This window comes from Lactuca saligna, chromosome 9, assembly GCF_052625555.1.
Source record: "Lactuca saligna cultivar CGN05327 chromosome 9, ASM5262555v1, whole genome shotgun sequence".
NCBI classification, from domain to species: Eukaryota; Viridiplantae; Streptophyta; class Magnoliopsida; order Asterales; family Asteraceae; genus Lactuca; species Lactuca saligna.
Genome location: NC_136425.1, coordinates 14,471,428 through 14,497,382, shown reverse-complemented (window position 1 = coordinate 14,497,382; position 25,955 = coordinate 14,471,428). Strand labels below are relative to the sequence as shown.

At 33.8% G+C, this 25,955-nt stretch overlaps 1 long non-coding RNA gene across 4 annotated transcripts; it reads left to right on the top strand.

Moving 5' to 3' along the window:
- The first annotated feature begins 251 nt into the window (after nucleotides 1-251).
- On the top strand, nucleotides 252-9,948 carry LOC145013993 (uncharacterized). 4 transcript variants are annotated; one of them, XR_013665369.1, is made up of 4 exons: nucleotides 252-517; nucleotides 5,702-5,803; nucleotides 8,648-9,772; nucleotides 9,859-9,948. It is a non-coding gene; the product is annotated as an uncharacterized LOC145013993 (long non-coding RNA). The 4 variants fall into 4 exon arrangements; XR_013665368.1 differs by having other exon boundaries at nucleotides 5,699-5,803; XR_013665370.1 differs by lacking the exons at nucleotides 5,702-5,803; nucleotides 8,648-9,772; nucleotides 9,859-9,948 and adding exons at nucleotides 1,615-1,851; nucleotides 1,941-2,118.
- The last annotated feature ends 16,007 nt before the right edge of the window (nucleotides 9,949-25,955 follow it).

The following is a 25,955-nucleotide window of genomic DNA, read 5'->3' as shown; positions in this document are numbered from 1 at the left end:
AACATTTTGTTATAATTAACTCGTTTAGTACACTTAACACATAATTTTAATTAGTTTATTTTTTGCATGTTTTTTTCTCATAATTTTCACTTATTTCAATTTCAAATTCAAATAAAATTTCTATTTAGTTCGAACTTAACATTTTGTTTTAATCAACCTGTATAATATACGGGTTTCACAACAATATATAATAAAAACCTCTTTAAGGCCACGTGTCATTTTTATAAACCATTCCTGCGACACGTGGCATTTTATGAGACTTTCTAATTTTTTTTTTCCCGCTTATGGATTTTCCTCCTCAATCGGGTGTTTCTTCGATCCAAAAAATCAGGAATACATCTTCAGAATCTTCAATCAAATCTTGCCCAAATTTCGATCAATTGAATCGCTCTACAATTTAACTTCAAAATCCTATAGAACCTACTTTTTCTCCATCTCCATCTCAACATTCGAGGCAAACCAGTTGCCTGTGGCTAGCCCTTCCCTCCCCTTCACATTCACCGTAACCTCGATTCAGGTATGCTTCATGGTCAATGGCCCTAAGTTACCATCTACAAACCTTGCTTCATCCTCATTGTTTCTTTGAAATGTATCTGACATTGAAATTCAAATTTTGATAACACTTTCATCTCTTCTCTCTCTTCTCTCTCTCTCTCTCTCTAATCCTATACAGATTTTGATTCTTTCTTATATCCATTGATACCTGTTAACTTTTCATTCGTAATATCAACAGAGGACGATTTTTGAAAGAAAAAAAATATGTTCTATTTCCTCTATAAATTAACAGATCTTCTGTAAAGAGAGGTAAAATCATATCGTTTAGGGTTCGAGGTTTCAGATCTTCTTTACCAAGTGTGACTAATATGTTGATTTTTTTTTATTTAGCTTAGAGGTAACGCTCACCAACACAAACTGCCGATACCTTCTCATCATGAACCCCTTTTGTCATCGTTTTTTTCTTCTTACATGGATTTTTTCTTGGATCCGGTTCTAGACCATGGTTTCACCATCGGGTCTCTATCTCTCTTTATAAAAAATTTCTAACAGGGTTCTTTCTCTTGAAATATCTCTATTTTAGTAACCAGGTTTGTGTATATGTATGGTGTTCAATTCCCTTTTCATGACGTTTAGTGAATTACTGAAAATCCTTGGTAGAGTTGTTGAACATTTCATGAACATTCTTTTACTTACTGTTGTTGTATGATTGATTGTTGTACGTTTGATTTTTGGCTGTACTAGAAGCAAAAAATATTAGTCAAGGGTCGTGCAATTAAGTTATCATTTACCATTTGATTCTAATGATCTTCATTTTTGTATGAATTCAACTAATATATGGTCAATCAAAACTAGGAGAATGCAGCAAAAGGGAAGTGAATTTGTTTTAAGTATAGGGTTTCTTGGTAGATTTTGGGCGAAACTGCTGTTTTTTTGTAGATGACCAAAATGTTCTAATTGGATCTATTTGAACTAAAATTTTTTGTTTTTAGTATTTGGTTTTGGTTGTAACTTCTAATTAATTTTTATGCCGCCTATGAAGTGCTTCAAATGGTCATCTCATCGAGTTGTCACCTATTGTTCTTTACTTATTACAATTTTACATTATACACATTATAGGTTCTGGTCAACAGAAGTTTTTAGAAGCTTCAGTTGTAGCTTATGTATCTGATAACCCCATAACGATATAGAAAGAGTTACCAATTGAAGATGCAATTAAAGGTTTTATTCCTTCTACTTCATATAAGATGAAGCTTTCTACCGTTATGGGATACACTAACAGGGGCAAAATATTATACATTCTAGATCATGAAGCAACTATTTATTTTATGTCTAATATTCAAGGAAAATATCCAGGTATAATAATTATTTGATTTTTTTATGCATTAAATTTATAGCCAATAAACGATTTTGGACTTTTCTTGGTTGGATCTTGAATATTACAGGTGTATCAACAGTTGATTGGTGCAGCATGTAATTTGAAGCGTCCAAAATCCAAGATTTTTATATCATTTATTGATAAATCAGAGCATATATGTTATTGCTTAATACAGTCAAACAGTTTCTGATCGAGTCCCTTATTATCACATTCCATTCCTCGAAAAGCTTAACCAAAATTCCCAACTTTTCAAATTTATTATACCAAGTATGCCCCTCTTTTATACCTTCATGCCAATCTTTAAAATAGTATAGATTAACCGAACTCTCAATCCCTTATTATCACATTCCAATCCTTAAAAAAAAGACCAAAATGCACTTTAATTAACTAAGCATATGTTTTTATACAGGGACAATTCTGTTCATTTATTCAAACATGGACTATACATTTGATCTATTATTACTTTATAAAGCTAAATAATAACATGATTGTCTCTTTGTTTAAGGCATGTTTTTACAATATATGTATTTTTAATATATACTCCCATAATAGTTTGGTAGACATGAAACCAAAAAATGTTTTCTAATATTTGTCCAGTACATTAATAGTTATTAAGAAAATTATTATGAAAGTAACTTATAATCACTTACTTAGCCAACAATCTAACATTATCTTCCACCATTATAATTTATTAATTGAATATTAATAACAGACTTATTCTTTTGTTGATATAAGAGATTTCTATCAATTCATTCTCCAAGTTTTACATAATTACAAAAAGATTAGCTAGCTAGGTGTTATATTACTCATTCAACAAACTGCTGCACTTTCTCCCATTTGATTGACAAAAAAGACTATTTTACCCTTTGTTGTTTGTTATTTTCCTAATATCAGTAAATGGTTGCTATCAGCCTTACTAAAAATATTAACATTATACATGTATTTACAAAAACATACACAATTTGAAGAGGCCTCGTGCATCAAAAATTATACCAGAAGCTCCCCGTCTTTTTTCCTTTAAAAGATTCATTTCTAATTTGGTCATTTGACCATTTTTTTTACATTTTTCGTCATTTCAACCGCATATTTGGTTTAATTTGGTCAATTAGGCCATTTAGACAAATTATGCGTTTTTTTAAGCACAAACCATTTATGATAATTTTGTTAAACACGGACCAGTTATGCATTATTTTTTTATATAAGGACCATTTTTGTACATTTATTAAATTAGGGACCATTCGTACAACTATTTTGTTTAGCAGAAGGACTATTCCTATAATTTTTACACAGGGACAATTAACTTTTATTTAGCAATGTATTTATATAATAAAAAGTATAATGTTATATTAGACATAAAAATGAAAGTATGTTGCTATTTAGTACATTTAGCCCATGATTCAGCTAAATCCACTAAATATCAATTTACTTTCATATTTATGTCCAATTTAGCATCATACTTATTATTATACAAAGTACATTTCTAATTAAAGGTTCTAATGTTTTGGTCATTTGTAGCACTTATTACGAAACACAAAAGTACTTTGTAATTATATGAAAAATTGATAACAAAAAGTAGAAGTTTTTCGGTGAAAATGATCATTTTTATGTTTTTGGTCAATTTGGTTTTTTCACCATTTTTATTTATTTTAATCATTTCTCGATGAATTAAAACTGAATAAAGAACGTTATAATGATATGAAACTCTTAAAGCAATAAGTATACTTTTTTTAGAAATGACAATTTTAACCTTTTTGGTCAATTTGTTTATTTTGTTCTTTTTGGTTATTTGGACCACTTAAAAATGAAAAAAATATTCCGTACACGGTTACGAAACACTTAAAGCAGAAAAGTAAAATTTTTTAGTCAAAATAATCTTTTTGGTCATTCTTACTATTTTTTTCTTTTTCTTAATTCTACCCACTTAAAATGAAAAATAATGTATTTTGATTACCTTATGTTTTGGATTGTTAGTACAACATTAGGGTATTTTGTGTACGGTTGTGGTTGTTGTCATGTCTACCAAAATTTTATGGTTATTACTTGGTTCCATCATAAAATGTCGATTTACAAACAATAAAATTGGTTGACAGTCGGTTATTTTTAAAATTAGGTTGCAATAAAATGAGGGGTTATTTATTTTTTAAAAATTAATATCATATTGGTTGATGGGTTGTTTCTTTTAAAATTAGGTTTCTATTTAATCAAACCATATTAGGGGTTGTTTGTTAAAAGTAGGTTGCTATTTTATGCACTTAATTTTTTTTGTGCTTTAAAGTATGTTGCTATAAAGTGGAAAAGGTAAAGCAAAAAAATGTAGGTTGCTCTTTTATGCATTTAACTTGCTGATCGTGCTTTATAGTTTATTCAAAGTTGTTTTGTTACAAAATTATATTTTCAATCATTTTACAATTCTTCGAAGTCTGAAAGGTAAATATTATTATTCCTTTGTCATGAAAATGTCAATGTTTTTTCTTTTTTTAAAATTCAATGTGTTAAATTTTAGTATTTTACTCAACTCATATTCTTAGGTAAAAATGTTTAATTGTCTGTTGAATTTCTTTTTTATTTTCTAAACATTCAAAAAGTTATTCTTTCATTTATACAGAACAAGATATATGATGAGTTTATGTTCGGTTCACTCAATTGTTAGACTTCTTAATGCTCAGTGTGAGCCAATAACTTTTTATACATTTATGATTATTAATTACGATTTTTAAAGTTTTTATGTTATTTTAACTTGTCACCCGTGTGATACACGTGTTATAACCTAGTATATATATATATATATATATATATATATATATATATATATATATATATATAGAGAGAGAGAGAGAGAGAGAGAGAGAGAGAGAGATAAGTTTATGTATTCTAACTGCCTAGATGTAGGGTTGATTGTGAACTAATTAAAATTTAAAAATAATCAATTAATTATTTATTTATTTAAGGGTGTAATAGTAATCTTTGTTATATTTAATTATGGTAGAAAATTAAAATATTAATTATCGACAAAAGTTCAAAAATGGACCCTGTGCTTTACAAAAAGTAGCGACTTAATGATATCTTTCATTAGGGTAACACCATTGGTCGCTAACGTTTCCAAATCCGACACAGATGGTCCCTCGGTTTAATGTCGTTAAGTTATCTTCGTTTGAGAGGGGGCATTTTCGTCCTTTTCGCTTGTTTCCAAACCATAAGGACCTTCTGAATGCTTCTTGGAACTTACTAATCCCTACACCCTCCTCCTCCACATCCGTTCATCTTTCCCTCTAAAAAGCTCCATGTTGTCGTCGCCGTTATCACAACCACCATGGTCGGACATTACGACAGCCACTTGCATTCCAACTACCACTCACCACTCCTGCATTCTCAACGATTCACTTCCCACTGATGTTGCATTCTCCGTTGTTATTATCTCACATCGGCCGAAACTACTTATGGTAGTAATGATTGTGAATGTTATTTTAATGAATTTTTGTGATGTTTTTTTTGTTAGATTATTATGTAAAAAAGTCCAAAATACCAATTAAATTTTCAATAATTTTTATAATATAACGATTTATGTAAGAAAAAACAAGTGACATCATGTTGTAGAAGTTAATCCCTTAACATAGCTTTTAATAATTTATTAAAACAAAAAAGACAAAAGGATCTTGCTCAACTAGCTTTATATGTGTTTTCCACTTTTAATCAAAGCACAAACCCTTCTAATTTTATTTTTTATTTATATTATATAAAATGTTAGATGAAGTTTTGAAGTGTTATATTTTGTTTAATCCAACTTTCAACATGTGTCATCTCCACACACTGTTGATGCATTGTCAGAAGGTATGATGAGATGCTTTTTGGAGAGGAACATTGACAACAAGTTGTCAGCATTAACACCTGACAATTGTTCAACAAATGATGTCATCGTTGAAAAGCTTTTAGGTACGCTTACTACTTCATCACTAATTTTGAAGGGGAGATTATTTCATATGTGATGTTGTACACACATAATTAATTTTATTGTGCAAGATGGATTTTCTGTGATTGGGAGTGCAATTGAGAATGTTAGGAATAGTATCTCATTTTGGACAAGTTCTCCTAAAAGAATACAAGATTTTAGACTTTTTTTGTAACATCCCGGAATATCAAGAGTAAAGTTGAAGGGCTAAAAGAGTAAATTGGAAAGGGCAACTCGGCGAGTCCACGAGTGGACTCGGCGAGTAGGGTCGCGATTTTGGTCGCGTGTTAAGTGGCCGACTCGGCGAGTCGGCGACTGGACTCGGCGAGTTGGCGCTGAGTGGAGAAAACCCTAATTTCGGAGGATGAGCCCTATATAAAGGACATTATATCCTCTCCCCAGCGTCCTTACCTTCCCTTGAAGTCCAGAAAACCCTAGAAACGCGATTGTGAAGGTTTTGAGTGCAATTGAGCCTTGGAGAAGAGAATTGGAGGAAGATTTTGGAGAGTTAGGAGGCTTGGAGCAAGGGGCTTTGCTTAGATTCGGATTTCATTGTTGTTGGGGCTTCCTTTTGAGGTATTATCTCATTCTTGGGCTGTTATTCTTCTAGATTCATTATTCTTGGAATGTATGGGAGGTTTAGCTTGTGGTATCTTGAGTTTGAAGAGTAGATCTGAGGTTGCTACCTCAGATCTGGAGTGGAGGAGGTCTAAAGTGCATTAAAGTCCCTGTTCTTGAGTGATTAGTGAAGCCATCATGTCTCAAACCCTATCCCTAAAGTGTAAAATGCCTATATCTCTTTGGATTCACGTAAAGTTTGCCACTTTACGTGAGGGATGGGTTGTAGGAGGCTAGATCTACGTTTTGGATCAATTGCATGGCCTAGAAGGTTCTGTTTGGGATGAGATCTAGAGGCACTCGGCGAGTCACAAAGGTGTACTCGGCGAGTTGCTTGAAGATGGTCTGGAACTCGGCAAGTAGGTTGAAGATAGCCTTAGACTCGACGAGTCTGTTCTTGGACTCGACAAGTCTGGTCGTGAGGTCCAAGTTTCTTCTGGTTGAGCTGTGACTCGGTGAGTTAAGGGATGACTCGGTGAGTCAAGGGATGACTCGATGAGTCGAGTAAGAAAGGACTCAGAGTTGCTGGACTCGACGAGTCTTGGGGTGACTCGGCGAGTTAAGTCGCGGATGGGGGAGATTCTATGTGTGTAGACTCGGCGAGTCATTGGGATGACTCGGCGAGTAGAGTCAGTCAGGGGTTGACTTTGGCCAACAGTTGACCAGTTATTTTCCAGGGGCATTTTGGTAATTGTTGAATATTGTTTTGAGTTCAGTGTCTTGGTGTTGGCCAGTGTTGGAGATCGTATCAATGGTTGGAGTAGCTTGGGTTTATCTGTTCAGTCGGCAATTTCGAGGTGAGTTATCCTCACTATATCAACAGGGTCTAAGGCACTAAGGCCGACCCTTTATCGGATTGAGATCCGGGTATTTGTTGTTATGATATTGCTTTGATATGTTGCATCCTGGTAGCTAGGATGGTATATGCTAATGACCGGTTAGGTCGGTATCCTGGTTAGGATGATGATATGTTGTGTGATCTGTTTGATCAGTTTGTTGACTATGAATTGTTATATGATTGTATGTTTATGTGCACATTGATGTTTGGACTGGAGTTGGGTTGAGGCGGGTCTTGCTTTGTGCTATAGGTATGGGTGTTCGTTTGGATGGATCAGTTTGATCCGATCCAATCAAGTAAATCCAAATGGATTTCGGTTTTCAAAACATGGATCCGAATAGTCCAAACTACGTTCAAATCCGATCCGATCCAACTAAATTACAGTTCGGTTGGATCGGTTTTTTCAATTCGGTTTTTAAGAACCAAGACATTTTAAATAATTTATAATTTAAATATTAGCTAACTCTTTAAAAGTAACTAAATAAAACTTTTTAGCTATGAATTATAATTTATAAACAACTATTAAGAAAAATTAACTATAGTTTAATCTTTCATTGACAAAAAACTTTTCATAAGTATATATTAAAGTACTATCTTGGTTGAAAGATTCTAATAATTAAAAAAATAATTTAGTAAATTTATAAATGATTAAAGATATATATTAAAAAATAAATAATAAGTTGTTATTCGGTTTTTTTGGACTATTCGGTTCTTATTTTATAAACCAAAACCAATCCGAAATCCAAAAATAATAATTCGGTCTAGCTTAAAACCAATCCAAAAATCCAAATATCCGAACCAAATAGTCCAATCCAAATTGTCCGATTGGACATTTCGGTTTTAACCAAATAATGAACAGCCCTAGCTATAGGCCAAGATACCCAGGGCGGACCGGTTGTCCCGAAGGCCTAGCGAGCGGTCCGGATAGGCTGTAGGCCCCAAGAGGGCGGACCAGACGTGCCGAGGCTCGGAGAGTGGACCAGGTCGACTGAAGGCTCGGTGCGGGCGGACCAGTCACACTGTAGACTCAGAGAGTGGAGCAGGTGGATTGAAGGCCCGGTGCGGGCGGACCAATCACACTGCAGACTCGATGTATATGGCTAGACTCGGAGAGTGGACTAGGTGGATTGAAGGCCCGGTGTGGGCGGACCAATCACACTGCAGACTCGATGTATATGGTTAGACTCGGAGGGTGGACCAGGTGGACTGTTGGTCGGTGCGGCGGACCAGTCACACAGTAGACCCGAAGTGCATGGTTGTTCTGTGATCGGATATGATATGGCATGTTATGTGTGTATGGTATATGTGGTTGGTATTTTGGGGATATCTCACTAAGTTTTCGGGCTTACAGTTGTGGTTTTATGTTTTTCAGGTTCTTCAGGAGACCGTGGCAAGACGAAGGCGTGATCGTACCGCTCCTCATGTTTATGTTGTGATGTGATTCTGGGAATACTTTAATTTAATCGTATTGAAAACCTTTTTGTAATGATTTAATGAAATCGGGTTGTTTTTGAAAAGTTTAAATTGGTTGAAATTTTTCGGTCGTTACATTTTTCTAGACAAGCAGGTGTTAATTGCCAAAATGAGTTACTTCTTGATTGCAAAACAAGGTGGAATTCCATTTATATGATGTTAAGTGTTGCTTTGGAGTATAGAGAAGTTTTTAATCGTTTGAGCAAAAAGGAGAAACATTATGTTTGCTTGCCTAGTGAAGATGAATGGAATATGGCATCAGAGGTTTGTGAAAAGTTGAAATTGTTCTATCATGTGACAGAAAAATTTTCTAGTACAAAATATCCCACATTAAACATTTTCTTCCCTCTAATTTGTGAGATGAAACTATCTTTGTTGAGTTGGAAAGTATCTAATAATGAAGTTATTAAGTCAATGGCATCAACTATGTTAACCAAATTTGAGAAGTATCGGAATGTAATACATAATGTTATGAGTGTAGCAATTGTCTTGGATCCCAGGTATAAGTTAAATTTGATCAATTATTTCTTTCTCAAGTTATATGGGGAAGGAACAAGAAGTGAGATTATGCAAATACGTGACATAATTACTGAGTTGTTTGAAGAGTATAAAAAGAAACATGATGCCAAATGAGGAGCTTCTTGGAAACGACAAAGTGCAACTAACGTCTCGGAGGGAGGGGGTCCTACTTCTAGCAAATCAACATGGGAGTTAGATTTCGAGACTATGCTTTCTGAGGATGATGGATTTAAAAAAACTGAGTTGGATGATTATTTAGCTGAGAAGTTGTTACCAAATGAGGAGGGTTTTGACATATTGATGTGGTGGAAGTGTAATGGCTCCAAGTTTCCTATATTACAGAAGATTGCTAGAGATGTGTTAGCCATTCCAATTTCTACCGTTGCTTCAAAATCAACATTTAGCATGAGCGGGAATAAGGTGACAAAACAACGTAATCGTCTCAAATCGAAAACAGTCGGGACGTTAATGTGTAGCTAAAGTTGGTTACAGAAGGAAATTCAAGGTAAAATTTTAATAAATATATAAATTAGTATATTATACATGCTTATAAATATTACTTTTTCTAACTATAAGTTTTATGTGTTTCAGGTAAAAATCAAGACGAATCAAAGACGGTTGCATATGATGATGATGTTGAGTAATTTTTCAAATTAAACACAAGAAACAAAGAGAACCAAAGACTTGAAGTTTCTTTTGTATAAGTTTGTTTTCTTTTTGATGCTTATTAAACCTTATCATTGCCATTTTAATGCTTGTTAAACTTTATGAATGATGTAAACACAATCTAATTATGACCTTTGGTTTTGATATTTTATTAATCTTGAAATTGTTTTTTGCGTTAATTGATTCTAGTATGTTAGTAGATTGAGGATGGGTTGGGGATGGGTCGGGGATGGACCGGGGATAAGCCCAAAATCTAAAGGGTATGAGATTCAATTCCCCGCATTCGTTGGGTATGGGGATGGGGATGAGGTTACGAACTCGGGGATGGGGACAGGGATGGTAAAACCCGCCTCTTATCCGCCCCATTTCCATCCCTAATAAGTATTTGAAATCTGGCATTAACATCAAATTCACTATATGAGATCTTGCTTAGAAATCATATTCCTATAAACCAAAATTCTATAAAATATAAATAATAACATTAATTAGAGTGAATACCTCATAATTTGATTTTGTAACTTCCAATTGTCATCTATATAATGTGTCGTGATTGTCATATAACCTTTCTTTTGGTTACTTGCAGTCCACATATCAGACATGAGAGCAATCCTACTATTGTTTTTCTTCAAAACATTTCAAGATATAACATTTTTTATTCTCGTATATCTTCGTTATATCATCTTTGATTGTAGGACGACAAGGCACCTTAAATAAAGGTTGAAGACTTTCTGTATACTTTTGAAAACCGTAATGTTCAACAATGGAGAGTGGATAATCATGAATTATAATCATCTTTGCTAGTTCTTCTCTAGATACTTTAGCATCAAAGGAATATTTACTCATATAAGATAAACCATCTGCAGTTTTTTGCCCTTGAACTAATATATGTTGCCTAATGTCCCTTGTATTTTTCCTAGGGCATATTCTGTAATGATCTTTTAAATATGTTGTTCGATCATTTGATCTACCGGTTAGTTGTTTATTGCAGCCTTTGCACTTCGCCCATCTACGAACACCATCAACATAAATCGGATCAAAATGGTTCCACGCAATGGATTTCAACTTTTTTTTGGTATGCTCGGTGGCCGTATCATTTTCTACAAGCTTTGGTTCTTTATCGTCTTCATTTTCATCATCATGGCGGGTTGTTTATCATTTTCTAAATTAGCCATAAAAAACTACAACAAGAAATCGTAACACTTTGTAAGTTGTCACTAAGATCTATTAGAGACCCAAACAAAAAAAAACAATCTGAATAAATATTCTATAAACACATATACAATGAGAAGTATAAAAAAACATAGATAAACATGTCTTGTATAAACAAAAAAACAATCCCATACATCTAAGTATTTTGTAGGGTCTATATACAAAAAAAAAACAAAACAAAAAAATCATGCATTTATCGGTAGGTCTACGAATTTATTCACTAACTTGTAAGAAACTAATATAATCGAACGACATACCTGAAGCGATACTGAGAAAGGAGTTGTGGGTATAAATCGCCAAGAAGACAATGCCGTCACATGTGCTCAGCGACTAAATATTGACGAATGAATTTCTTATGTTGTACGTATACGTGGAATGTGGTCTGCCAAATTGAAATTGGGTCAATTAATTGGGCCTACTTAAAATACTTAATATCCATAATAAACTAATACATGTAATCTTAAACGAATAACAGTAATTAAATTACTAATCAATGTATATATGTAGGGACGAGAATTTGGCCCGAAAACCCGAACCGAACCGAATTAGACCCGAATAAGCAATTCGATTCGGTTTTCGGGTATCTATATATAAGGCTTATTTGGTTTTCGGTTTATTCGGTCCGGGTTACCCGAATAAGGGCTTATTCGGTCCAAAAGGACCGAACCGAATATGAAAAGTCACATTTTTTTCCTAACACGATTGCTTATTCGGTCTTCTTTTCTATCGATCGTTACCCAACAAAACTCACGTAATACACCAAAAAAAATCAACGAAATCAAATTCGATCATCCGTATTACACCAAATCGACAGTATCGTATTAGTTATTGCACCAAATCGACGAGTCGACAGCATTACTCTTTGATCGATTGAGGTTTTTCTCATCCTTGCGACATTACTCTTTGATCGACGATTGCGGCTGCTGCCCCTGCGACTTGCAATAACCTGGACTCATTGATCGATCATCACTAGTTCAAAGTTCAAACTTCAAAGTCCATTCACGATAAAAAAAAGTCGGCCCTTGCGTCTGGAAAAAATAATCGTTTCCTCATCCTTGTTTTCTAGTTTCTAGTGTGATCAAACTTCATTCAAGTCATGGAAAATTGGGTTCCAAATCAAGAAACTCAAGTAAGAATTTATATCTTAATCTACTACTCAATCTTTCAATGTGGTATTATGTATGTTACTCATTGAAATTTGAATGTGTTAATCTACTACTCAATCTTTTAATTTGTTTCTTTAAAATATTTGTTATGAAATCATAAGCTACAAAAGTCATACAAAATACAATATTTATAATCACATTCTAAATGTTATTTGGGTTATTCGGCATCTTAATCATCTTGTACATGTTATTTGGGTTATTCGGGTCGGAACTGAACCGAACCGAATAATACCCAAGCCGAACCGAACCCGTATTGCTTATTTGATTCGGTTTTCGGTTCATACAATTACCCTTATTCGGTTTTCGGTTTATTCGGATCCGGGTCGGTTCGATTCGGTTCCAACCCGAATAACATCCCTATATATATGGGTATAATATAACCGGGGACGGAGCGGGTTGGGGAATAGGATACCCGGTCCCGTCCCCATCCCCAATTTTTTCTAAATGGGGATCCCCGGCCCCATGCCCGTTACTCAGTTTTGCGGGGAATACCCATCCCCGATCGGGGCGGGTCAACCGGGTTTCCCAATGGGTCGGGTCAAATTTCCATGCCTAACTCCCACAAATTGTTTGGGGCAAGCAATACACATGTTTCACGCTACTATTTGATCCTCTCTCTTCATGATAGACTACAGTGGCAGACGCTTATAGGGGCTAGAAGGGGCCATGGCCTCCTCGGTTTTCAGCCTCCTAATACCTGAAATATATATAGTTTTTTTATAAAATGAGTCCAATAATCATTATATTTTGCTATTTGCTCATTTGGCCCCTTATGAGATTATGTAACGTAAGTTACAAAATTTTGTTATTAACCCGTAAAATTATTCCGAAAATCACTGATTAAATCAAAAGAATCTTGATAAAATCAAAAGAAACCATATGATATTAGGAAACTAATTAAGCTAATAAACAATCTCTTAAACTCTATAAAACAAAAGAAAAAAAATCGAATCAGAGATATAAAATTCTTAACTCAAAGATTTGAGTTTAAGAAAACAATAAAGACCAAGAAATTTCGACGCCGGAAACGTCAAAATCTCACCGGAATAACACCGTCGCCCACCGCCCAACTGCATCTCCAACACCGGTCTCTCTCGCCGATCGTCGGACCGGTGCTTCTTCGTCGCCGGACGTGGCTTCTCCGCTTCGATCTCTTTTCTCCGTCGTGTGATGGTGCCGGAAAAATAGTGAATGCTCTTCTTCCGATACCCTCTTGACCTCTTCGATCTCCTCTCCACAATGGTAAACATGTATTTTTTCCCCTCTCATTTCTCTCTCTTTAACCCTCTTTGGCTTTTACTCTCTTTCTCTTTCTTTATGCTGAAAACATGAGAGATGATGGATGATGGTGGAGTGTAAAATTGGTGTATACTACATAGACTAGACTAAATGATAACATTAGTGTATAGTACATAGACTAGACTTAATGATAATATATATATATATATATATATATATATATATATATATATATATATATATACTAGGTTATAACCCGTGGAAACCATGGTTGGTGATTTGTAAGATGTTGTAATAAAAATTTAAAAAAAGTAATTTCTATTTGTGTTATCCGGAAAAAGAAAAATAAAATTTAAGTACGATGTTATAGTAAACAATTAAAAGGAAGTATGTTGCTATTTTTTTTGTTATAGCATTTTGCTTTTTTTTTAATGATTACTATACGTTGTACTTTTCAAATCAAAAGTATGATACTACTTCTTGCAATTAGGATATTATAACAAATAATGCCTAAATAAGAAAGCCCCTAAAAGTACAATGTTTAAATATGAAAAACAAAAAAACAAAATTAGGATGGTGCAACGTATAAATAAATGATAGACCGTTGCTATATATTTCTTGCCTTTTTTATTACAACATTCCACTTTTATTTCGTCATATTACAACATTGTATTTTAAAAATTTATCCAATGTAGAAACACCATCCAAAATACAGTAATTTTTATTGCGATAATGGGGTAGCTCTGTCAAATTACAAAAATTCTTTGAAGTAAAATAACACTAAAGTACAATGCTATAATTAACCATGCACAAGATCCATAGAGTTACCATTTCACACCATAAAGATTAACCTAATAAATACTCAACATGCTTACTTTGTAAGTTGTAATAATGGGTTAACCAATACAACTCAAATTTGATAATTGTTTTACCAATGAGAGATTGAATACCCATTAAACTTGATCACATAGTCTTAATGCTGAAACAATACGATGTTTTGTTAGTAATTTATGTTTTTTTTTCATAGAGAATGACATTGTAAGAAAAATTCCTAATGTGACATACCCTAACAAACACTTTCCCAAGATGCTTGCCAACCATTTGGCTCCTAACCATTTTGCTCCCAAGATGCTAGTACTCACGCTTTGTTTTCCTAGCAACTATCATGTCAACACGCTTTTTAATATTAGCTTGAGATTTATTTACGTATATGATTTTCTGCAATTTATAATAATTTTGTATATATGCATAAAAATTATAACCAATGCACTTTTCTCAAAATTGCACCATGTGCCCATATCGTAAATACTTATGGTACTATTTTTTTTTTTGTTTTGTTTTGGTCCAAAGGAAAATGGTTGTTTAAAAAAATGAATAGTTGAGCATTTAGCTTAAACAACCCAATGACCAAAATTCTGAAGATAATTCAATATAATGACCAAAATCGTATTGTGGGACTAAAACTAAATACATATTAACTTCGTGACTAAAACTATTATTCTCTTTTACCTTGATATTCCTCCCAAATGCATCTAGCTCATAGGATCTAAATTTATGATTTTCTTTAAGAACTGCCATGATTTTATTAGGTCGATGACTAATATTAGTTAAAGAAATCAATGGCTACCCTTAAAATTTTGAAGGGAGACATAGTCCTATACAATAAAAAAAAATTATGAAAATCGATACAATATCTTCCATCCATATATCAAATAATGATTGGTTGTAAAGAAAGACATTTTACATTGTAAAAATAGTAATAAAACACCCAAGTACCTTTTTGTGTTGTTGAGCAAATAAAACCGGCGTCTGCTTCTTTGCAACTATCAAGTTGTGAATATTACACGTCAGATTTTATTTTCTTACATCCTTGGCCATGAAGGTTGCTGCACTTTTAGTTGTGCAAGCCATAATAGTAAACAATGATTGGCATATATATAACCAAAGTATAAACAAACATAACATGAAGAAGATAAATTTTACCATAAAAATACATTAATGTAATGGAGATAATTGGCTTGCATGTGACAAAAGAAAAAAATGACACTACAAGAAATCAAAGCATTAGCGGCGACGCATAGCAATAGCGGCGACGTGTAAATGACGCGTTACATGTCGCCGCATTTGCTATGCGTCGCCGCTAATGCTTTGATTTAGCGATCCGCGTCATTTTCACCCCATCCGTCCGATTTTATTTTGATCTAACGGCTGTAGAGGAAAGCGGAAACGCGCGTTCCCTTTTCCCTCCACATGTCGCCGCTAATGCCCTGCTGTCACCGCTATTACCCTTGCGTCGCCGCTAAAACCCGTCGCCGTTAATACTAAACGCAGATTACCCCTTCACAGGTTCCCTTTCTGCCATTTTCTTCCTTACCTTCCACCTTCTCTCGTTTTCCTCTCTTTCTTTCTTCAATATCACGATTTTTTGACAAGTTTGTGGAGTTGGAATTGCTTCTTGGACCGGTGCTTGCCCCTCCTTCCCCCAAGACAGCCATAAACCGGTGATATTTTTGCAAATTCCGAAATTGCCCCTCCTTCCCCCAAGGTCGAATTTCTCATCTTTTTCTATGATTTTTCTGTTTTTGTGTTAATTAAGATGATAAAATGTGAGCATTTTTCAATTATATTGAGTGATTATGTTTGTATTTTGAGATATGAAGTGGTTAATTATGCATTTTGTTGGATAATTTTGTTGGATAATTTTGTTTGATTATATGTATTTTATTGGATTATTTTGTTGGTTTGTGTGTGTGTTTTTTTTTTCCAGATTTGTGGGAATTTAATTATGCATTTTGTGTATATTTTGATAATTATGTTTAGATTACATTGATGTATAAAAAAAATGACATGAATATATACATTTGTTGGATTGAAATTTATGTTTATACCACATTGCCTTAAAATGAAATTTAGATGTTTATATTTGTATGAAATTGGATGAAATTGGAATATGCAAATTAGATGTATACATTTGGCTTAATTAGGTTATTAATAGCAACTTACTTCTAGTAATGTATTGTATATGGTTTCAAAGTGTTTAATTTTGTTAGTGACTTAATGTTTGGCCAGCTTAATAGCAACATACTTTTAGTGACTTAATGTTGGTCATTACAACTTTAGCTTTAATTAGGTTATTAATAGCAACGTACTTCTAGTACTATTAATTTAATTATAGAATAAATTTAAATTAATTTAAAAAAATAACAAATTAGTTGTAAAATCAAGTTAATGTTAAAATTAAAATAAAATAAAGTTAGTTTAATAAATTAAAATTAAAATAAAGTTAGTTTAATAAATTAAACTAATAACAAAAAAGAAAATATTAAATTAATTATAAAATCTAATTAATTTACCTTTAGAATCAAATTAAGTTACCTTTATAAAATCAAATTATTTGAAAATGGAATTTGAATTTGATGTATTGTATGAAATTGGATGTATTGTTTAATTGTATGAAATTAATTGGAATATGAAAGTTGTATTGTATGTCTAAAATAAAGTGAAAAAATGGAATTGAATCTATTGTATATATGTATGATTATGTGATATTTAGGTTTAATAGTTTGGTATACATATGATGAGTGATAAAGTTCTTAATTCATAAGTTATAGTTTTTGTAGTAATTTTAATTTGTGCATGGAAATGTATTTAGATGAATTTGTATGATTTTCTATTTAGAAGTATATTTTGGTATAATGAATTTGTGCATGGAAAAAATTGAACAAAAAAGTAGGATGCAATAATGGAAAAAAAGTATGATGTTATATTGTGTATGTATTTGTATGCAATTTGGAAACTACAATGTTATAATAGAAACTGTATTATTTTTGTATATGTAATATCTGTAAATTCTATTCATATTGTAATTCTGCAGGCTATATATGGGGTTTAGTTGAGCGATACTCTTCTACGTGATGGCGGATGTTATGGGCTTAGGACATGGAGGTGACGGAGCCGGGGATCCACCACCTCCCGGAGGCTTTGGTCGTGGCAAACACGAACAGGATGGTAAGTCTTATTATGATATAGTTGTTAGATATTTTTATCCATTTATTATAAGCTATCGTGACTAATATTTTTAATTATATTTTTCAGCCGAGCTCCCTAAGAAAAGAAGAGGCCTAGCAAAAAACATTCAACTATCAAAGATAATACGGGCAAACAAGGGAAAGCCTGTAGATTTGGATTTCGATAGGGAGCTGACATATTCCCCTGTCGGGAACCATGGTAATTGGTTTACCCGTGAGATTGGGAAGTATATATGGATGAACATCCCTTTGAACGTATCTGGTTGGGACAATGTTTCCCCCGCTTTAAGGAATGCCACAGTGGTTCATTTAAAGGTAACTTGGACAATATTTTAAATTTAGTTCTAATTGGTATTTAACTAACTAACTTTTTTGTATTTGTAGAATAAGTTTGATTTAGATAAGGTTAACTTGGATCCCGAGCGTGCTCAGTTGTTGCAGAGCATTGATGCGACTTTGCAAAGAATTTATAGAGGCCGGAAAAATAAAGCACATACTTATTTTGAGAATGCCGGGGGGCTTACAGATATCCCAAGGGCATTAGCCAACCCCCCGATGGTATGTCACGTGAAAATTGGACACAAGCAGTCGAGCATTTTCAAACTCCTGAATTTCTAAAGCGTTCGGCGTCAAACAAAGGAGTCCGTGCACAACAACAAGTTGTAAACAGAGGGGGATCGTGCTCGTATAGCAATGCATGTTTCAAAGAAGTAAGCTATGATATGTTTAATTGTTTATTTAAATTATAATTAATCTAATTTTGAATGTTAAATAGGACATTGCTCGAATCGAAGCATTTCGTAAGGCCAATACTGATCGCCATGGGGTGTTTAGTAGTCCTACAGTCGAGCAACAATACGTAAGTGGTTAATTTGTATTTTCATATAAGTACTTATATCGTCAAGGGGTAGTTTGTAATCTAATTTTTATTATATTTTTTTAGTTTTTGAAAATACAGAATGTTTTACTCTTTGAGATCAGTCAACAAACTCAAGCTTCTTCTGAAGCCAGCGGTCTAACACCGAAGGATACACAAAATTGTTTTGAAAAAATATTGGGTGTTCGACGTGGCCATATCAGAGGCATCAGGCGTAAACCTTCCACGGTTGTGTCGATGTACGATCAGGAACAACCACTAACACAACCACCACCACAATCACAGGTGACAAGACTATTTAAATTTGGTAATTGTTTAAAATGTTGGTAATTGTGGGTTTAGTAATAGTTTCAAATTTTGGTAATTGTTAGTTTGATAGTAGTTTATATATTGGTAATTGTTAGTTATGTTATAGTTTGATATATTGGTATTTTATAGCTTGGTAATTGTTAGTTTGGTTATAGTTTGATATATGGAATGTATATTTTGTATATAGAATGTTATAATGCAAGTTTAACTTATAAGACTATGTTGTTTTATTTGTAGTTGTAAATGCTTCAAACAATGTTAAAAGATCCGGCATGTAGTGCTGCGCTTGAAGATTGGTTTCGTTCGTTGCCACAACGAAATGAAACTAGAGGAAACGAGGAGAGCGATGATGACGAGTAGATAGTTGTAGGATTTTTTTCTGTTTAATCTGTGCAAGTATTTTAGACTAGTATTTTTGTTATTTTGTTATATGTTAAATCGGACGAGTATTTTAAACGGATACTGTATTAATATTTTGGAATTGAATGATGTAGGATTAGATTAATTAATATCATACCAGTTTTTTTCAATTTTATTGTGAAATATATATATATATATATATATATATATATATATATATATATATATATATATATATATATATATATATATATATATATATATATAAACACCAATACCGGCGACGCCTTTAGTGGCGACGGTCGGTTATTACCGGCGACGGGTCTTTAGCGGCGACAGACAAGTATTAGCGGCGACACGTCTTTAGCGACGACAGACAAGTATTAGCGGCGACAACTCGATCAATAGCGACGAGACATCAGCGTCGACGTTTTAGCGACGACACGTCGCCACTAATAGTATTAGCGGCGACAAGTCCCACTTTTAGCGACGACGCTTGTCGCCGGTAATACTCTAGTTTCTTGTAGTGTGATTAAAAATATCGATTGCAACTTACAATTATTTAGAATAGCTCTCCACCATTGACATATTCCAAAACTGTAAATCTTGCTTTATGAGCTAAAATAGGCATCAGATAAAATAAATCAATGTGATAAGTTGTATGATGAATGGAGGTTCATATTTTCACATAGGCATAATGCTTAATCTCCATGTGTAATAAAACCACTTGCAAATAGAATTCCTAAGAAACTATTGTGGGTATCTTTTCTTTTCTGTATAATGAATCGTAGGTAATTAATTATTTAAATTGGGTGATTCATCAATAGGGTTCTCATGTGACTGAGAATCCATAATATTTTAGAAATTAAGTCTTAATAAGAGATACATGATAATTAGCTTTTACATGTAGAATTTCGATTATGTAAGTCGTGGAATACGTTCTTTTCTTGCTTTGTGATGCTATATTGTGTATGTTCCTAACAATAAATCAATTATTAATTTCTATTTATAATAAAACTAATAAATGACTCAATTTATGATACATATCATTAAAGTTTTTCTCAAGAATACTCCATTCCTTTCCAAACCAATAACCTGTGGTGACAATTTTTTTTTTTGATTTATATGAAAATTACACAACCAATAACTTCTTGTGATTAATCCAAAAACCAAAATCCAATTTTTTTTATTTATATGAAAAGTACACAACCAATAACTTATTGTGATTAATCCAAAAACCAAAATCCATCATCGACTATTGTCATTACAGAAAAAAAAAAATCTCCAAAATTAAAACCTAGGCATCTAGTTTTGTTCCACAAAAAATAACGAAATTAGAACTACATACACATAAAAAAATCAAAACAAAACATAAATACCTTGCATGAGGAACCATTATGGGGAGCCTACTCGAATCATGGTCTTCTTAACCAATTTTACCTTAAAAACATTTATGAAAAAACCACAACCTAGAAGAAGATGGAATAACTCAATTTTGCATATCAAGAATGACAAATTCATATCAAACTGAAATAGAAAACAATAACTAATTAATTAATGAGAAACAATAAACTTTACATTATGTAGAACAATTATGCGGTCATTGCAGGCGAGGCTTCGAATATCTTCCCTGTCTAATATGTAGTTGAAGAGGAAGATAAATGATAACGATATTAGTGGCGAAGAATAAGAGCAGCAACGTCGTAGAAGTGGTGGTGACGAGGGAGATATTGATCTTGAATTTCAAAATCACGGATTATATTAGCAATTTGGTTTTCAAAAGAGATGGGCAAAATTTCGGGAGATATTGTCGTGATTAGGGATAACCGATGAATCAAATTAAAAGAGATAATCAAGGAATCTTTTAAAATGTAACTAAATTATCCGAAATCTTTTAATTTCAATTTCAATTATAAATATATTAATACGGAAATTAATTATTAATTAATTGCCAAATATATCTTTAAAATTGTTTTGGGCGGGAAAATAAAAAGAAGTTGGACGTAACCTGAATGTAAAAAATGGACATGTGGCATGGAAAAGATTCTTTTATTATATATTAGGTGTAAGACCCATGTATTACATGGGTTTATTTAAAAAAAAATTAAACATAAAATTTTAACAATTTGAATTTAAAAGAAAAATCTTTTAAATTATTAAAATTAATGAAACTTTAATGTATTAGATACATTACATATATAAACCCTTTTTAATAAATACCTTACATATATATTATCTTACATATTAAATGTGGAATTTTAATTTAATAAAATGAAAAATACAATAAAACGACAAGTGGAAAATAGAGAATTTAAAAATGTTAGAAAATGTCATGTGTTCAAATGAAGGAGAACAGGACATGTGGCCAAAAAAACTTTCATTTATTATAATAGACTAGTTTATAACCCGTGGGAACCACGGTTATAGAATTAATTAAACTTTTAAAATAAAAACGAAATTATTAATAAATTATTTTAAATAAATTATTAATTAAAAGATTTTTTTATCTATATAATTTTAATCATCGATTTAAATAAATATGTGATATTATATCACTTTATTATTTGTATTAAATTTATTTTAATTTTTATTCTAATGTTATTAATTTAATGTAATTAGAATGAGAAATTTAAAATTTGAAATGGAGAATCAATAGGTTCACAAATGACATGCATTAATTAATAAATATAATATGGTGAGACATGACAAAAGAAGAATAAAATATGCATTAATTAGGGGGCTAATAAGATGACACATGTCAAAAGGAGAATAAAACTATTCTTTTATTAGATAGGGAGACTAGTTTAAGTTTATAACCCGTGATAACCATGGTTATAAAATTAATTAAACTTTCGTATTAAAAAATCAAAGTTATTAATCAATTATTTTAAATAAATTATTACTTAAGAGATATTTTTTTAGTTATATAAAATTATAATCGTTGATTTAAATAAATACGTGAAGTTATATCATTTTATAATTATACAATATATTAAAGTTCTCAGACCTTAGCTACAGTATTGTGTAGTCTCTTTTGTCAAATTTAGTCCTTCTACTATGTTGTAGTTGTTGTTGGGGTTTGCCATCTTTTTAACTCCTTTCTTACTGTGGCTAAGGGATTTGCAGAATTGGTCCACAACTTTACATATTTTTATTGGTCAAGGATTTTGCCACAAGAGTTTGTCAAATTGTCAATTTAGTCCATGAACATTCATCTGCATTGTTCCGTTGATATGTCTCATTTTTTCCTTCCCTCTTCATTATTCGTCGGTGCTACGTGTCCTCCCTATGATACACCGTCTCTACGATACAATACCGGTACTCCACGTATTATCACCCAGTAACTCCATAGACATCCACATGTCCATCGCTACATATCAAAAGCTTCCATCAGCTCCAAAACCCACCGTCTCTCTCTAAAAGCATCGAAATAGAAGAAGAACTGTTCCACCTCCGCTTCTCCTCTTAGGTCTGCTTTCTCTCTCAACAGTACCTGACCAGGATACTGTAGCTTCGGTAACTTACTTCCACCGTGGTTAGCATTAGAAGATATCCCGATCCTTTCACCGTCTTCCTTTATCTCCCACCGCTTCTTCATCTCCATCCTCCCACAAGGTTTCTCTTAGCAGATCCTCTATTCGTACACCGATGAGGAGCACGAACGCAACAGATCAAGGAAGTGGGGAGGATGGTTTCATGGTGGCGAATCTGTTGAGTAGGGGAGTAGTTGACCTCCGGTCGCCCCTTTGTGGTGTACTCTTCGTCTGGTAGAGAGATGGAAAAAGAGAAACACGGAAATACATAAGGGCGCTCCGTTTCTTCTACATCGAACTCATACTCCTTATTGCTTGCTTCTCTGTCGCATGTTCCCCCGCTTCCCACCACCCCTATAGATCGATTTCACCATTTCTCTTTGTCTTCTCTATTTGTACCATATTCAATCCCTAAATCGATTGTCACTTGCAACTGTGGAAAGAAAAAAGAGAACGGATGGAGACGGTGCTGACCACCAAAGAGGGCGGCAGTGGCGTCCGGTCGGAGATGTCGAGGAATCGACATACAAGAAGAATCATCAAGGTAAACATAGCTTCAAAAATCCCCAATTAAAAACCCTATCGACTCCTGCATCTGGGTTCTTGAAAAATTCCATTTATCGGAGGCTCGGGGTTCACGTCGGACTTTCCAGAGCAGCGTAAGACTCCTTATCCGATATCGTGTTTTAGGTGGACAGCATCCCCGGGTAAAGCATATTTTCAATCCTTTATCAATTTGATTATTTTTCTTTTCTAAATTCCTACAATTGTCTGCATCAGTCTCGATTGTTAACCTAATAATATTTTGGGCTTTATTTTGTATTGGGTTTTATGATTGGGCCTTTTTGCTAGGAAACCCTAATTAGCTTGTCTATATATTATGTCTTTCCTTTTCATTGTATTTGTACTTCTCTTTGATAATAATATGAAACCCTAGCTGTTATATGTATTTCATTTGTTAGTTTACATGGTATCAGAGCTCGGTTGATTATCTGTAGTTTTTCGTTTTTTTTGGGGGGCGATTACTGTTCATCGACATTGTTCATCGGAGTTACTGTTCATCGGCACTGTTCATCGCGAGGTTACTGTTCATCGATTACTATTCATCGACACTGTTCATCGCGCGGTTACTGTTCACGGTTACTATTCATCAGCACTATTCACGTGTACTGTTCATTGTCACCATTTGCAATTTTGGGGTATGCCTTTTTTGCTTGTTTCTGTATTTGGTTTGGTTTGATTTGTTCGTTTGTCGGTTTTGAGGGTTTCGTTTTCGTCTAGCTTTGTTGATTTCGAGATCTTGATCATTTTTTGCTACTACTCGTATTTACTATTTGACTGATATTGAAATATGGCCCCAAGAGATGATTCTCTTCAGTCCATTAGTATTCAACTTGATGGCAAAAACTATGCCTATTGGAGTTATGTTATGAAAAATTTCTTGCGGGGCAAGACTATGTGGGGGATTGTTACAGGTGACAAGAAGAAACCAACATACGAGAAGGTCGCTAATTATGAAACCTTACTGGATTCATGGGAGACTGATAACTCCAAGATCATTACTTGGATTAATAATTCTGTCATCCAGTCTATTGGTACTCAGTTGGCGAAGTATGACACGGCAAAGGAGGTTTGGGATCACTTGGCTAGGTTGTATACTCAGTCTAACTTTGCAAAGCAGTATCAGTTAGAGTTTGATATTCGAGCCCTCCAACAGAACAATCTTAGTGTTCAGGAATTTTATGCAGCTATGTCGGATTTGTGGGATCAGTTAGCTCTTACAGAACCTGATGTGTTGAAGGCTTTTAAGCCTTATATTGATAGAAGGGAAGAGCAACGTTTGGTTCAGTTCTTGATGGCATTACGTTCAGATTTTGAAGGTCTGCGTGGATCAATCTTGCATCGTACACCTCTTCCCACTGTTGATTCGGTTGTTCACGAGTTAATCGCTGAAGAAACTCGTATCAAGTCCCATGTTGACAAAGCTCCCAAGACAGCCACTCTTGCTGTCTTTGCTGTTTCACAACGACCCCAATCTTCAAACCAAAATCGTCCCAGAGTTGCATTTGATGAGTGTGCTTTCTGTAAGAAGAAAAACCATTGGAAGGCAAATTGTCCTTTACTGACAAGCAAGGGAAATCAACAGCAACAACAAACAAGATCACCAACATACTCTCAGTCTTCACAGCAGAACAAGTCTTATGGACAGTCACGTCCCTCTTTTTCATCTTTTAGGCCAACACAGTACGCTGCTGCTACACCTTCAGTTGAGAATGAAACAAATTTCACACCACCATCATCATTGGATCCACAAATTGTTGAGCGGTTCAGACAGTTCTTAGCTACCAATCCAACTGCCATGTCAGCTTCCATGTCTCATTCAGGTCTGTCTTCATCCAACACGTCAGGTATTCCTTCATCCTTGTGGATATTGGATTCTGGTGCATCTCATCACATGTCACCACATTTTTCATCTTTTGCTTCATTATCTTCTCGTACACCTGTCTCTGTTATGTCTGCTAGCGCTACACCCATGTCAGTAGAGGGTGTTGGTTCTATTGTCACTCCTTATATATCTTTAACAGATGTGTATTACATTCCTACACTTGCTTTGAATCTTGCATCGGTCAGTCAGTTGTGTAAATCTGGTTGTTAGGTCTTCTTTTCTGATTCATTCTGCTGTGTACAGGACATTCGGTCTCGGAGGGTGATTGGGATAGGCCGTAGACTTTGGGAGCTTTATGTCTTGGAGCAGCTACATGTTGCGGATGTTGCTGCATCTAGTGTCGATTTGTCGTCTTTTCGTTTAAACCCTTCATCGTCTCCTTTTTATCTTTGGCATTCTCGTTTGGGACATGTTTCAGCGTCTCGTTTACAGTTTTTGGTTTCCACTGGTGTGTTAGGCTCTTTGAAATTTTGATGATATTTCTGATTGTTGTGGTTGTAAACTGGGAAAATTTTCTGCTTTACCGTTTAATAAAAGTGTCACTCGTTCTGTTGCTCCCTTTGATATTGTGCATTCTGATGTGTGGGGTCCCTCTCCAATAACCTCCAAGTCAGGAGCTAACTATTATGTTTCATTCATTGATGATTACACTCGTTATACGTGGGTTTATTTTATGAAGCGCAGGTCTGACTTTTTCACTATATATAGTGAATTCAGATCTATTGTCAAGACTCAACACTCTGCTGTCATAAAATGTTTTCGATGTGATCTGGGAGGAGAATTTACCTCCAATGATTTTAAACAATTATTGGCATCTGATGGCACTATACACCAATCATCTTGTACAGACACTCC